This window comes from Lepidochelys kempii, chromosome 15 (genome assembly GCF_965140265.1).
Source record: "Lepidochelys kempii isolate rLepKem1 chromosome 15, rLepKem1.hap2, whole genome shotgun sequence".
Taxonomy (NCBI): Eukaryota; Metazoa; Chordata; order Testudines; family Cheloniidae; genus Lepidochelys; species Lepidochelys kempii.
In genome coordinates this window covers 10669209-10685042 of record NC_133270.1, presented here as the reverse complement: position 1 = coordinate 10685042, position 15834 = coordinate 10669209, and the positions used below count along the sequence as shown (strand labels likewise).

Genomic DNA, 15834 nt, shown 5'->3' with positions numbered 1-15834 from the left:
AGTAACAAGGAGCACTTCACAGTGGGAAAGCCTGCCACAAGCACTAGATCATGTACGCTCATCACAAAGCTCCTGTGGATGAGCTTAATCTTAACGGGGGTGGGAGCCTGCAGCGTGAAGTGGCCTGTCCCAAGCCACAGCCTAAGAAGGAGACGGTAAGTATCATGAGTTAGAATTTTTATAGTAGGTTTGGAGGAGAAAAAAAAATCAGGACGGGGACCTCTGGGTACAGCAGGACACCTAGTGCCTTCACATGGTCTCACAAATCAAGATCCATGGAACACATGCTGGGTGGGGAGAAGAATACAACCAAGTCTAATTAATTCACACAGTTGTTTAATCCAGGTTCTAAAAAGTAAGTATCACTTCATCAGATGCATGGAGTGAAAAATACAGGAGGCAAGTATAAATATACAGCCCATGAAAAGATGGGAGTTGCCTTATCAAGTGTGGGGGTGGGGTGGGAGGGCGGTCAGTGCTAACGAGGCCAATTCAATCAGGGGTGGATGTGGCCCATTCCCAACAGTTGACAAGAAGGAGTGAGTATCAACAGAGGGAAAATTACATTTTGGAGTGACCCAGCCACTCCCAGGCTTTATTCAGGCCTAATGTGATGGTGTCAAGTTTGCAAATTAATTCCAGTTCTGCAGTTTCTCGTTGAAGTCTGTTTTTGAAGTTTCTGTCTTTGAAGAATGGCTGCTTTTAAGTCTGTTGAGTGTCCAGGGAGATTGAAGCGCTCTCCTACTGGTTTATGAGTGTTACAATTCTTGATGTCTGATTTGTGTCCATTTTATTCTTTTGCGTAGAGACAGTCTGGTTTGGCCTATGTACATGGAATCAAGTTCACGCAAGTTAAGAAGGTAGGTAGGATATATCTGGGGTCAGGCTTAAGGCACGTATCGGTTACAAGGCTCACGAGATACATACATAGTATGTAACCAGCATACATACATACACCCAGATTGGGGGGGTGCGAGTTCTTAAAGCATCAGTGATATGCCACCCAGAGAATATAGTGAGAATCCAAGTCGGTATTGGGTGTACCAAATTCAACTACTTCTATTTTTTTAACCACAATAGTCTCCCCAAGGGGAGGTGCACCGTTCCTGGAGGTACTGCAATACCAGGTCGATGCGTGGAGTGGATGGAGCAAGCTCCTATTCCATCTCCCTGTTCCAAAAATCCATTTAATATATAGTCCTCAGATAGAGGACGTATCAGATATTAAACTGATAAGAACAGATTTAATAATTTTATTAAGATAATGTTGAAATAAGAAACGGTACAGAGTTCAAGCATAGAAGTTTCTGGTTGTCAGGGGATAAGGTACAGATTATCAAGGGGTGCGAAATTCGATTTAGGAGCTGGTGGAGCAAGGATCACATAATAATCTGCAATCTCCCCGACTAGGGGTAAAAGTTTAACCGGTCAGAGTACAGACATCGAGATATGGGGTAAGTTATCCACATGACGGCTACGTTCAGGTGCGGAGTATAGTGAGTGGATACGATGGTGGGGATGGGTCTACCCTCATTTGGTGGGATTTAATGTTCAGTGGGTTTATGGTTCCAGTTCATAAGGTCCAATGGGGAAAGCCTCGCAGTCCCTTTCCCACAGTGGGAATTTTTCAAATACAGACTAACACAGCTGCTACTCTGAAACCAGTGATATTATAGTAATTGTTACAGTATGGTTATAATTTCATGTATATAGTTATGAGGCTGAAAATGTATCCTCCTTGCTTAAAGCAAGCCCATGCAAAAACTCTCCAAGGACAGAGAGGCAGTTCACACCTCGTCAGGGCATGGATGGGGCCTGCTATGCAAGTGGAGAGCTGCATAAGGAGGCTTTCATCCCCAAGCCCTTTACCACCCATCAACCCCTAACCAGGGGGTGGGGCTATTCAGGGAGAACAAGGCTTTGAAAAGCCCTCTCCTAAGGGAGGAGAGAAGTTAGAGAACAGGAGCAGCTAATGTGAGTTTTGCAAGGCAGGTAACCAGATGAAGGAGGAGCAGGTCCATGACCCTTGGGGTGAGTTTCTTCTCTGTGGTGTAGGTGTGTGTGGTGTAGTGTGGTTGCTGCTTCAATGAAGGATATAGTGTGGTCTGTTCGTTTGAGGGAACTTGTGCTGAGCCTAGTGGCCTGTTAGGAAAGTTGAGAGCTTCTTAAGGAGGCTGTGATGGCCAAGCCCTTGAGCATCCATCAACCCTTAGCAGGGTTTGGGGTTCCTCAGGGAGAACGAGTCTTTAAAAAGCCTGCTCCTAAGGGATGAGGGATGCTTGGGAACAGGAAACTTTCAGCCCATGGGGTGAGTTTGTGGTGTGTGTGTGTGTGTGGTGTGCTGGGTTGTTTGAGGGAGCCTGTGCTGAGCCTAGCGGACTGCAATGCAAGGCTGAGAGCGTGTTCTCGAGGCTTTCATCCCCCCCATCCCTGTAGGACCTGCCAACCCTTCACTCGGGGCTGGGGCTAATCGTGGAGAACGAGTCTCTAAAAAGCCTGCTCCTAAGCGACCAGAGGAGCTAGAGAACAGGAGAGCTCTGCGAGGGAGTTCTCCAGGTGAAGGAGGAGCGACTACATGACCCTTGGGGTGAGTTTGTTGTCTGTAGCACAGGCACTGACTGGTGGCTGCTTTGGAAGAGGGGTGGATGTGCTTGGGGAGAGAGGGTGAAGGGGGCACTCTGCCAGTTTTGGGGGGAAGCAATTGTCAGCATTTATACTGCACACGTCTATCCTATTCTAGTTACTGAACGTGTCTCTTTAAGAATTAAATAGTTTTGAACTACATCATGCTCAAATAAATTGGTTAGTCTCTAAGGTGCCACAAGTACTCCTTTTCTTTTTGCAATTACTTTAAAGCGCTCTTCACTAACGTCCCAGTTTAAAGACATAATGGATCACTGTCGCTTTCTGGATGAAAGGGTCAGCAATCTTATTCACATCTAGGTCCCTTGGTATTGTTTTGGGGATTGGGTGTGTGTGGGTGGGGGGGGTGGGTGGTCACTGAAGTCTATAGTGCGCATAGGCGGCCAGTTCTAGGGGCCCGTAGTGCCTGGGCACCAGGAATATTCCTGGCCAGGGGTGACAGTAACTCTGCAGACTTACCTGTATGGGGGCTGGGGCCAGTCCCGGCCCCCGGGAGGGGCGGGGCGGGGCTGGGGGGGTCAGCGTCCCCCAGCCCACCCTTCAGCCCGCCTGAGCCACACCAGCCGGGGCGCCAGTGGCGGTTTAAAGGGCCGGGGGTTCCTGCCGCAGCAGCCACCAGGGAGGGGCAGCGCGTTAAGGACCGTCCTTGGCCGTGGCCGCGCTCGGACGTCCTGCGACTGCTCCGGGAGGGTTCACTCTTGGGGAGAGGCAGCAGCCGGGAGCCGCGAGCCCCCCCCCCCCCCCCCCCCCCGCCGGGCAGGCGCCCGAGCTCCCCCCGTCTGGAAGGTGGAGAACGGGCGGGGGGATGGGGAGCTCCAGGAGCCGGACTGTACCCGTAAAAGAGCCGCGTGTGGTTTGCCCCCCTCCCCCCGCCAGACAGCGCTTGCGCACATGGTCTCTGATCTGTTTTGCTGCCAGACTTAACGGTCACGGAGCACGTCACAGGACGTGGGGGGAGGGGCAAAAGGAGGGGGGGGTGCGTGGTGCTTACCTGGGGCTCCTGGGCCGGGGGGGCCTCCGCGCGCTGCTGCCCCCAGGCTCTGCCCCTGCAGCTTCCTATTGGCCCCAGGGGCGCTTGGGGCAGAAGGAGCGGGTGTGGACAGACCCTGCTCACTCCGCCCAGGGGCCGCGGCCCGCGGCCGGCAGCCATGCGGAGCGAGCAGGCAGGAAGCCACCCCGCTGCCGGTGGTGGCGAAGGGTGCCCGGGGGTGGAAGGCGGGGCGGAGGGAGAGACCCAGCCTCAAACAGCGCTGGAGTCGGTCCCCGGGCGGGCGGGGGTGAAAGGGAGCCGGTACCCGCCCACACACAGCCCACATTAAAGCGCTGCTTGCTGCTTTTGCCTCCCCCGTCCACGGCCCTGCTGGTAGGGCCAGCACTGGCAGGGCCGCCGACAGTGAGGGGGGAAGAGAAGAGCGAAGGGGCGGCGACGTTAAAGCGCTGCCACGGCAAGGGACGGTCCTTAAAGCGCTGCCGCAACGGCGCTTTAACGTCCCTGCGCCTTCCCCGTTGGCGCCTCTGCCGGTACGAACCCTTCTTCCCCCTTCCCTCCCCCCGCCAAGCCGCCAACGGGGGCGGGAGGGGGCAAAGGGAGCAGCCGTGCCAGGGCCGGCCATTTAAGAGGGCCTGGGGCTGCTGCTACTGGGCCGGAACCCCCGGCCCTTTAAACCGCCACTGGCGCCCCGGCTGGTGTGGCTCAGGCGGCCTGAAGGGCGGGCTGGGGGACGCTGACCCCCCCCAGCCCCGCCCCTCCCGGGGGCCGGGACTGGCCCCAGCCCCCTTACAGGTAAGTCTGCAGAGTTACTGTCACCCCTGGCCAGGAATATTCCTGGTGCCCAGGCACTACGGGCCCCTAGAACTGGCCGCCAATGCGCACTATAGACTTCAGTGACCACCCCCCCCCACCCACACACACCCCCCAAACACACCCTAGGGGGTCACGTTGTTGTTCCTCCTTCACCTGGAGAACTCCCTCGCAAAACTCATGTTAGCTGCTCCTGTTCGCTAGTTCCTCTGGTCACTTGAGAGTTGGCTTTTGGAAGCCTTGTTCTCACATAAGACAATCCCACTCTTAAATTTATCCAGCTCTATTTTTATATCTAATTTAGGTATCTGTCTCTATTACTCCGTGCTTTGGAATGAGTAGTGCCACCCACCCCACCACCAGAAAACTACCCTCAACAGGATTTCCCTGCACAGCTTACCTCTTAATTCTTGGTTTTCCTGAGTTGAGCGGGAGTGTTGGGAATGGAATCAGCTCAGGATAGGGTGTATGGGCGGTGGTTAGACAAGAGTCAGCAAGGAACTGGACTGGTGCTGCAAGAGAGCGAGTACCTTAGGCAAGCCTGATTGTCTGTTTGAGAGAGTTATGGGAGAGCAGAAAAGAGCATTGGGGCTACCGTAGAGCACAGGGGCCAGGGCCGGTTTAAGGCATAAGCTAACTAAGGAACAGCTTAGGGCCTTGCAGTAGGAGAGGCCTCTAAAAAAGAAAAAACTGACTCCATTTCAAATTTTATCAAAATCGGTTGATAAATAAAGGAGATAAGGGAAAAAGAGGAGGAGATTTTCGTTCACATATGACAAATATACACATCTGGCTAGACAAAAACCCTTACCCTTTACTAATTGTTCATTATTGACAGGTGCGAGGCCAGGGCTGAGGGAAGGGGGAATTGCACTTGTAAAATTAGTATTTCTACAAGTAAGTCTGCTGTCAGTCTCCTAAGGCAGCGTTTTGTCGGCCAGCTGCAACTGGTAAAATTCTGACCGTGCCTTCAGAACTCATTTAAATAAATAACCTCACCCCCAGTAAAAATCGGGAGGAAATGTGAGGTCAGAGACGGCAGCGTCAGGAAGCAATCCTGCCAAGCTCATACTCGTGCGGGACTCGTCCTAGGAGCGAGGTCATGTGTAGCGTCCCCCTTGGCTGGTAATACCCGGAAGGGCGCCGTCTTTGGTTTACGGTCCAGCACGTTGAGTCGCATAGTGCCTTCGTTCCTGTTTTTCTTCGTTTTCTTAAGTGTTCGTGTGTTTTCTTTCTTCTGAGCCGTACAATAGTGTATTTTAGTGCGCACGCCGCTTTCTGCTTCATGAGCCATCCACGTTTCACGTGCCTGAGCTTGCAGGCGATCGTCTTATGGACTTGAGTCGAGCGGATCTTGAGGAGGATGCATTTGTTTTGGCTTCCCTCCATCAGTTTTGGGAAACTTCACAGTAAATATCAGAGTGCTGACGAAAGGATAAATAGAGGGTTTTGAGAGAAGCGAAGGAAGATCTAGATCTATCTATATCAAACTATCCTGAGTACTTGGTGAGCAAGTTATTTCAAACTATGTGCATATAAGATTTATAGGCTAGTTATTATATTTGCTTGACTATAGGCTAGATTTTCCTCACTCTCTCCATGCCTGTCTAAAGATTACCATTCTCTCTGTGGCTTGTCGTCACTGTGTGCGTCCTCTGTGTTTTCTCAAGATAAATGAGCGGTCCTTGGGGAGACCGAAGTGAACACGGAGAGAGAAGTCTGCCTGGAAAATGCTGCAAGAAAAGCAATCTGCCCTAAGCATTCTGTGCAGCGAAAGAGAATCATAGAAGATCAGGGTTGGAAGGGACCTCAGGAGGTCATCTAGTCCAACCCCCTGCAGGGCCAATCCCCAATTTTTGCCTCAGATCCCTAAATGGCCCCCTCAAGGATTGAACTCACAACCCTGGGTTTAGCAGGCCAATGCTCAAACCACTGAGCTATCCGTGGCAAGCACCAGTCTCCTCTAGCAGAAGCCCCTAGCCCCACCACTCTGCCGCAGGGCAGAAGCCCTGAGCTCCCCGTCCCCAGTCTGTGGTAGGTGGAGAACGGGCAGGGGGAAATGTGGAGCTCCAGGATCCGCACTGGAACTGTAAAAGAGCCGCATGCAGTTTGGCCACCCCGGCCGGCCGGATAGCGCTTGCTCACATTTGCTTTGATCTGTTTTGCTGCAAGAGTTAACAGTGACTGAGTACGTCACAGGAAGTGGGTGGGTTTATGCAATTTAGGAGTATGCGGCAGCAGCCAGGGAAAGCAGCGAGATGAACCCAAGTAACCAGACTGAAAGAATTCTCGGTCCTTGAGCAGAATTGTGTGTTGAGTTCTTGCTTGAATTATTACATTGGAGTCATTTAGGGGGAGCGATTGTCACTGAGAGTTTCCTAGTTGTCAAAGTCTCATTGAGGGCATTTGGTCCCTGTCTGGGAGCTCCTCGTGGTGACATAGAAAGCTGTGGCAGAGGTAGGGCTGCCTCGTTTTTCAGCGTATCGTTATCGCTTCTCGGCCTTTTGGCTAAGATCAAGTGTAGTATCTGTTCTTATCAGTTTAATATCTGATACGTCCTCTATCTGAGGACTATATATTAAATGGATTTTTGGAACAGGGAGATGGAATAGGAGCTTGCTCCATCCACTCCACGCATCGACCTGGTATTGCAGTACCTCCAGGAACGGTGCACCTCCCCTTGGGGAGACTATTGTGGTTAAAAAAATAGAAGTAGTTGAATTTGGTACACCCAATACCGACTTGGATTCTCACTATATTCTCTGGGTGGCATATCACTGATGCTTTAAGAACTCGCACCCCCCAATCTGGGTGTATGTATGTATGCTGGTTACATACTATGTATGTATCTCGTGAGCCTTGTAACCGATACGTGCCTTAAGCCTGACCCCAGATGTATCCTACCTACCTTCTTAACTTGCGTGAACTTGATTCCATGTACATAGGCCAAACCGGACTGTCTCTACGCAAAAGAATAAAATGGACACAAATCAGACATCAAGAATTGTAACACTCATAAACCAGTAGGAGAGCGCTTCAATCTCCCTGGACACTCAACAGACTTAAAAGCAGCCATTCTTCAAAGACAGAAACTTCAAAAACAGACTTCAACGAGAAACTGCAGAACTGGAATTAATTTGCAAACTTGACACCATCACATTAGGCCTGAATAAAGCCTGGGAGTGGCTGGGTCACTCAAATGTAATTTTCCCTCTGTTGATACTCACTCCTTCTTGTCAACTGTTGGGAATGGGCCACATCCACCCCTGATTGAATTGGCCTCGTTAGCACTGACCGCCCTCCCACCCCACCCCCACACTTGATAAGGCAACTCCCATCTTTTCATGGGCTGTATATTTATACCTGCCTCCTGTATTTTTCACTCCATGCATCTGATGAAGTGATACTTACTTTTTAGAACCTGGATTAAACAACTGTGTGAATTAATTAGACTTGGTTGTATTCTTCTCCCCACCCAGCATGTGTTCCATGGATCTTGATTTGTGAAACCATGTGAAGGCACTAGGTGTCCTGCTGTACCCAGAGGTCCCCGTCCTGATTTTTTTTCTTTTTTCCTCCAAACCTACTATAAAAATTCTAACTCATGATACTTACCGTCTCCTTCTTAGGCTGTGGCTTGGGACAGGCCACTTCACGCTGCAGGCTCCCACCCCCGTTAAGATTAAGCTCATCCACAGGAGCTTTGTGATGAGCGTACATGATCTAGTGCTTGTGGCAGGCTTTCCCACTGTGAAGTGCTCCTCGTTACTCTTCCATTCACTCTCTTTTTGTGGGGATCGATTTACCTCTGTCAGGCACTCGGTGAGAGAGTTGCTTCCCCCGCCCTTGCGGTTGTTTATTTTGCTACCAAGCTTTGAAATCCGAACCAGCAGGTGGCGCCATCGCTCCACAGCCGACCCTAGAGAGGGGAACGTGAAGTCTGCTCTGCAGGCTGAGCAGAGCCGGCTGTTGGGACCCACAGGGCGTGCAGTCGACGGGCTCCTCTGCCCGGCATCGTAGCTATAAGCCTAGTACCTGTTCCAGCACCACGCCCCCACGTAGACTCTATTCCAAATAAAATCAACTTGGTTCCCCCAAATTACGACTCTGCTTGGATGAAAAGCGTCTTCTTCCATCTCCGGTTTTCCATGTACTACCCACGGATGGCATCCTCCAGGGTCCTCTCCAGCATGGTTCTCGCTCTCGGAGTGATGATGGTGCGCTCGGTGTTCTTGACCCGTGGCAGCAGGACTCCCAGCTCCCGACGTTCCTCACACCACATCAAGTAGCTGCCGATATGCTTTTCCAGCTGTTGTGTTGCATTGCAGGCATGAGTCCAAAGTGGAGCAAAGACTCCACCGTCTCTTCCAAATACGGCTTCCAGGCGACCTCTTGGCTGGAAGGGGCCACGGCGATTCGCTTCCCCATGATGTCACGCACAGCACTCGCCACAAGGTTCCTCACCGTAGCATCCAGGCACATCGAAAGATGGAATGCGCAAGTGATCGCCGCAGCGTCAGACACATCACCCCTTCGAGGGATGTTGGTGCCTCCCTACCTGTGCTCGTTACTAGCCCTCCCAGGGAGTGACAGCCTCTTCTTCGCCAGCTGCCTTATGGAGCTGTTTGCCTTGTTGAGAGGTACCTTTGCCACAGCAGTTAGCACCAGGAAACCACGATCTGTATTTTTCAGGAGTTGTCGTACCAAATGCTGTCCTTTCCTGGGGCTCTACTGTGTGTCTTCATGCGTCTGTCACTATTTCCTGTGCTGTAAAGTCAACTTCTTCCAGCACCACTTCATGGCTGAGCTGGGGCAGGGGCGAAAACCATCTTGAACGCTCGGGACTACACGGTCAAACACAGCCATGGAGTATGAGAAGAGTCTCTCGGATGGGATGGCACGGTAGGATGAGGACCCGTCCGAGGAGCTCCCTCATAGCCTTAGGACGGTTTGACCATTATTGCTTCTGAATCCTGGAATCTGCTGTCGGATCATAGCGGTGACTCAGGTGTTTCTTCTCCCGGCTTCCTGGCTGTAGTTATATCTAGACGCAGGGGCTCTGTGAGAATTCGCTGTGTTCCCCTGATTTCCATTCTTCCCCGATGGAATTTCTGCAGACAGGTCTTTAGTGAGCCTGTCTACAAGGCGGTCAAAGTCATTGAAGGATTCTATCCCCCATCCCACTCAACTCCCTCAGAGCTACAGCCAGGAAGAGATGGTCCAACAACTTACTGCATGGTGTGCCATGTTGTAGCAGTCTGCCGCCAGCCTGTAGGCCAGGTAATCATACATCCTACGTTCAGTGCAATAAACTGGATAGCCCCCACTCTGTTGCTGGACTTCTGCCTGCATTCTCTTTTTACTCCTGCAGCTCTTTCCTTTCTTCTTGTTTTTGTTTTTATCAGGGGGGTTTTATTTACTTAAACTTCATTAACATTCTTTAATGTTATCTTCTCCTCTCCCTCCCTCCCTCCCCCCCCCCCCGCCCACTCCCCTCTAATCTCCCTCAAAACTTTCCTGTTCCCTAGTTCCCCTGGTCCCTTAGGAGCAGGCTTTTTAAAGTCTTGTTCTCCCTGAGGAGCCCCACCCACCGATTAAGAGTTAGCACCCACCAAAGGGCTTGGCCATCAAAGCCTTCTTAAGAAGCTCTCAACTTGCCTAGCAGGTCTCCAGGCTCAGCACAGGGTCCCTCAAACGACCAGACCACACTATATACTTCCGTCAAGCAGCAAGCACACAACGGACAAGCCAGGGACCATAGGTGCTGACTCTGCGGGTGCTCAGCACTCAGGAGCCAGAGCTTCAATGTAGAATGTGATCAGTTCTGTGCTGCGAACAACTTCTGCCCTTTGGGCAGGGAGTTTGATTGTAAACAGAGGCAGGGTGATTAATTACAAGCCTTTTGTAATCTTAAATTAAGTTAAGGATGGCTAGATCATGAAAGCATTCCCAGGCGCTCCAGTAAAAGATAGGAAACAAAGGGTAGGAATAAATGGTCCATTTCCAGAATGGAGAGAAGTAAATAGTGGTTTCCCTGAGGGGCTTGTACTGGGACCCAGTCAACAGATTCATAAATGATCTGGGAAAAGGGGTAAACAGCGAGGTGGCAAAATTTGCAGATGATACAAAAAACTACTCAAGAGACTTAAGTCCCAGGCAGACTGCAAAGAGCGACAAAAGGATCTCAGGTTTCAGAGTAACAGCCCTGTTAGTCTGTCTTTGCAAAAAGAAAAGGAGTACTTGTGGCACCTTAGCGACTAACCAATTTATTTGAGCATGAGCTTTCGTGAGCTACAGCTCACTTCGATGAAGTGAGCTGTAGCTCACGAAAGCTCATGCTCAAATAAATTGGTTAGTCTCTAAGGTGCCAAAAGGATCTCACAAAACTAGGTGACCTGGCAACAAAATGGCAGATGAAATTCAATGTTAAATGCAAAGTAATGCACCTGGCAAAATATAATCCCAACTATATATCCAAAATGATGGTGCCTAAATTAGCTGCTACCCCTCAAGAAAGATCTTGGAGTCATTTGCAGTACTCCGGAAGCACTGTGTTTCCAGCTTACTGCAAATGTATAAGAAGCCTTCTCGCTGTGCCTCTATCATCCTGAACTCATTCTTCAGCTTCAGAAGACTTCAGAATTATCTCCAGTCATCAATGGGACAGACACAACTGAATAACGTAGCTGGGCTTAACATGCATCAAAACAATACCAAGGGACCTAGATGTAAATAAGATTGCTGATCCTTTCATCCAGAAAGCGACAGTGATCCATAATGTCTTTAACCTGGGACGTTAGTGAAGACCGCTTTTAAGTAATTGCAATGATTTTAATCTACTGTAATTCATAGTAGTGTAATTATGTAGTTCAAAACAACTTAATTTTTAAAATAGTAAAGATAACAATGAGAGACACATTCAGTAACTAGAATAGGATAGACGTGTGCAGTATAAATGCTGACAATTGCTTCCCCCCAAAACTGGCAGAGTGCCCCCTTCACCCTCCCTCCCCAAGCACACACACACCCCCACCTCCTCCAAAGTATCCACTAGTCAGCACCTATGCTACACACAACTCACTCACCCCAAGGGTCACGTAGTCGCTCCTCCTTCACCTGGAGAACTGCCTCCCAAAAGTCAGGTTAGCTGCTCCTGTTCCCTAGCTCCTCTGGTCGCTTAGGAGCAGACTTTTTAAAGACTCGTTCTTCATGATTAGCCCCAGCCCCGAGTGAAGGGTTGGCAGGTCCTACAGGGATGGGGGGATGAAAGCCTCGAGAACACGCTCTCAGCCTTGCATTGCAGTCCGCTAGGCTCAGCACAGGCTCCCTCAAACAACCCAGCACACCACACACACACACACACACCACAAACTCACCCCATGGGCTGAAAGTTTCCTGTTCCCAAGCATCCCTCATCCCTTCGGAGCAGGCTTTTTAAAGACTCGTTCTCCCTGAGGAGCCCCAAACCCTGCTAAGGGTTGATGGATGCTCAAGGGCTTGGCCATCACAGCCTCCTTAAGAAGCTCTCAACTTTCCTAGCAGGCCACTAGGCTCAGCACAAGTTCCTTCAAACAACAGACCACACTATATCCTTCATTGAAGCAGCAACCACACTACACCCCCCCCCCACCACCACACTCACACACACGCACACCCACCCACCCCACAGAGAAAAAACTCACCTCAAGGGTCATGGACCTGCTCCTCCTTCATCTGGTTACCTGCCTTGCAAAACTCACAATAGCTGCTCCTGTTCTCTAACTTCTCTCCTCCCTTAGGAGAGGGCTTTTTAAAGCCTTGTTCTCCCTGAATAGCCCCACCCCCTGGTTAGGGGTTGATGGGCGGTGGAGGGCTTGGGGACCAAAGCCTCCTTATGCAACTCTCCACTTGCATAGCAGGCCCCATCCATGCCCTGACGAGGTGTGAACTGCCTCTCTGTTCTTGGAGAGTTTTTGCATGGGCTCGCTTTAAGCAAGGAGGATACATTTTCAGCCTCATAACTATATACATAAAATTATAACTATACTATAACAATTACTGTAACAATTTAATAATTTTATTAAGATGAAATTTATAACATCACTATAACAACCATGCTTAGTTCATTATGAGCGTTCCGAAGGCACCCAACATGACAAACTTTGCATTGCATACCACACAATCATTTTCTAAAGATGAACCTGGTGTGTAGGATGTTCCCCCGAGGTACAGAGCATCACACCTCCCCTCTTAGTTTACTGATCTGAAAGGTAGTTTGTTGTTATAGTTCTCTTGGCATCCAGCCATTAAGGCCATGAGGGAGCGTGACTCAGTTTCCCCATTCACACACCGCAAACCAGGGGTTTTTTTTGTGGTTTCTCTGCTGTGATAAGGTTTAAACCCGTTTACAGGTATTAATTGAAAAGTAGCATTCTCAAAAGGTTTAAAATCTGTGTTGAAATTCCTATCCCCAAAACTTAACATTAATACCAAATTTTTTTTATCACAGATGGGTGTTTACAAGTATCTTTTGGATACCACACCCCTCTGTTCAGTTAGTGTAGTTTGAGGTTAGTTTGTTCATTACCCATGGTGTCCTTTGACTCTCCCATGTAATCAGTCACAGGCTTCTCTTTCCCTCCAGTGTTTCCCTTTGTGTGGGCTCTTAATTTAATCCTATTTCTGGCATTTTGATATCTCAGGCTCTGGCAAGATAAGGGTCCAGGGGGATCCTGCACACTGGCTGGCCCTTTAGGGAGTGGTCTCCCAACCCCAGGACTGTACGTATGTAGGCAATCCAGCTCCCCTTTTGGGGTTACCCTGTGTTTCCCCCTCCCAGCACTGAGTCCTTCCCTGCCCCCTAGAGGGCTGTGATCATAGAACATCAGGGTTGGCAGAGATCTAGTCCAACATCCGGCTCAAAGCAGGACCAATCCCCAATTTTTGCCCCAGATCCCTAAATGGCCCCTCTCAAGGATTGAGCTCACAACGCTCAGTTTAGCAGGCCAATGCTCAAACCACTGTGCTCTCTCTCCCCCCTGCGATCCCTGCTCTCTGTGCTAGCTGTGTTTACCCTTTGACCAGCTGAACCTCTTCCCAGCAGCTTTCCCATAACTGTTCCCCGTCTCTCAGCAGCCTGGGGAAACACCCCTCCTCTCTATCGGCTGGGTCATTTGTGTTCTGGCCAAAGGCCACCGGGAACTTTCCTGGACTCAACTCCCCTGCTGTTACTGGAGCTGCATCCTGATGTAAAAAGACAGTTGGTTTCCAAAAACTTATCAGAAATAGCATCTTGAAAACTCGGGACCTGGATTGGGGTACCCTGCGCCACCCCTCTCTCTGTCCCTGAGAAGTCAGCTCCAGGAGGTCAGTTACAGAGGTCCTTCTCAAAACCTAGGTCACAGGCTGAGTGCCTGGGTGCAGGGATGCTGAGCCAGCCACCCCCCTAGTGTCCTTAGCATCCTGCCCCAAGTGACTAATGAGGACACACTCCTGTATCCCCACTATTCTTTCCCCAGTTTCCTCCTCTGGGCCCCCTCCTTCAGCTGCCAGCTAACAACGGGGACAGTTTCCTTAATGACTGAGGACACCTCTCCTGCCCCTGTGCCTGAGGGCATGTGGCCTTCTGCTGGAAAGGAGCTAGTCTCAGCCCCTCCCATACTTAGAAGCACCCTGCTTCCCTGTGTTACAGAAATCCTCACTCACCTCAGTGGTTTCTGAGATTCCCTGCTCCATATCTTAACATGCTCCATATCTGGTTCTGCAGTGGCTAACCTCACAGAACCGATATGCAAAAAGAAAAGGAGGACTTGTGGCACCTTAGAGGCTAGCCAGTTTATTTGAGCATAAGCTTTCGTGAGCTATAGCTGACTGCATCCAATGAAGTGAGCTGTAGCTCACGAAAGCTTATGCTCAAATAAATTGGTTAGTCTCTAAGGTGCCACAAGTACTCCTTTTCTTTTTGCAAATACAGACTAACATGGCTGTTACTCTAGAACCAATATGATAAGTTTCAATTGCTTGGGGGGTTTCTGGGTTGAAAACAGCAGAACTAACATGAACTATTGTTTGCTTGCTTGCTTCCTCCTAGCACAGGGCATTTATTCCTCCAGCGATCAGTGGAATTACACTGATTGCACCTTCTGGTCTCTAAGCTCGCAGTTCTGTTCTCTCTTCTGAGGGACAAAACGGGATCCTCCCCTCCCACCAGTTTTAAACTCCTCTTTCTGGGGCCTGCCCTCAATAGACGCCTGATTCTGTTTGAAGGCATCAGCTGAAAAAAGCCATCTCAACCACAGACTTTCCATCTTTGTCCCACAGACACTGCTTCACATCAGCCTTAGGTATGCTTATATTGCACCACAAACACACAATACAGACAAACTCACCCCAGGGGTCATGTAGTTGTTCCTCCTTCACCTGGAGGACTGCCTCCCAAAAGTCAGGTTAGCTGCTCCTGTTCGCTAGCTCCTCTGGTTGCTTAGGAGCAGGCATTTTAAAGCCTTGTTCTCCCTCAGGAGCCCCACCCCCTGGTTAAGGGTTGATAGGTGCTAAATGGCTTGGCCATCAAAGCCTCCTTAAGAAGCTCTCAACTTTCCTAGCAGGCCTCTAGGCTCAGTTCAGGGTCCCTCAAAGGAACAGACCACACTATATACTTCCGTCAAGCAGCAAGCACACAACGGACAAGCTACGGACCATAGGTGCTGACTCTGTGGGTGCTCAGCACCCAGGAGCCAGAGCTTCAGTGTAGAATGTGATCAGTTCTGCGCTGGGAACAACTTCTGCCCTTTGGGCAGGGAGTTTGTTTGTAAGCAGAGGCAGGGTGATTAATTACAAGCCTTTTGTAATCTTAAATTAAGTTAAGGATGGCTAGATCATGAAAGCATTCCCAGGCTCTCCAGTAAAAGATAGGAAACAAAAGGTAGGAATAAATGGCCCATTTTCAGAATGGAGAGAAGTAAATAGTGGTGGTCCTGAGGGGCTTGTACTGGGACCTAGTCAACAGATTCATAAATGATCTGGAAAAAAGGGTGAACAGCAAGGTGGCAAAATTTGCAGATGATACAAGAAACTACTCAAGATAGTTAAGTCTCAGGCAGACTGCAAAGAGTGACAAAAGGATCTCACAAAGCTGGGTGACCTGGCAACAAAATGGCAGATGAAATTCAATGTTAAATGCAAAGTAATGCACCTGGCAAAATATAATCCCAACTATATATCCAAAATGATGGTGCCTAAATTAGCTGCTACCCCTCAAGAAAGGGCTTCGGCTTCAGAAGACTTCAGAATTATCTCCAGTCATCAATGGGACAGACACAAGTGAATAACGTAGCTGGGCTTAACATGCATCAAAACAATACCAAGGGACCTAGATGTAAATAAGATTGCTGACAGTTTCATCCAGAAAGCGA

General features: G+C 49.8%; 1 non-coding gene and 1 pseudogene across 1 annotated transcript; one reads left to right on the top strand and one right to left on the bottom strand.

Annotated features, from left to right (window-relative positions):
* Positions 1–1090: 1090 nt before the first annotated feature.
* LOC140899011 (U2 spliceosomal RNA) lies at positions 1091–1265 on the bottom strand (annotated as a pseudogene).
* A 5667-nt stretch (positions 1266–6932) lies between these two features.
* Positions 6933–7123, top strand: LOC140899032 (U2 spliceosomal RNA). Its single transcript, XR_012155198.1, has one exon. It is a non-coding gene; the product is annotated as a U2 spliceosomal RNA (small nuclear RNA).
* Positions 7124–15834: the final 8711 nt, after the last annotated feature.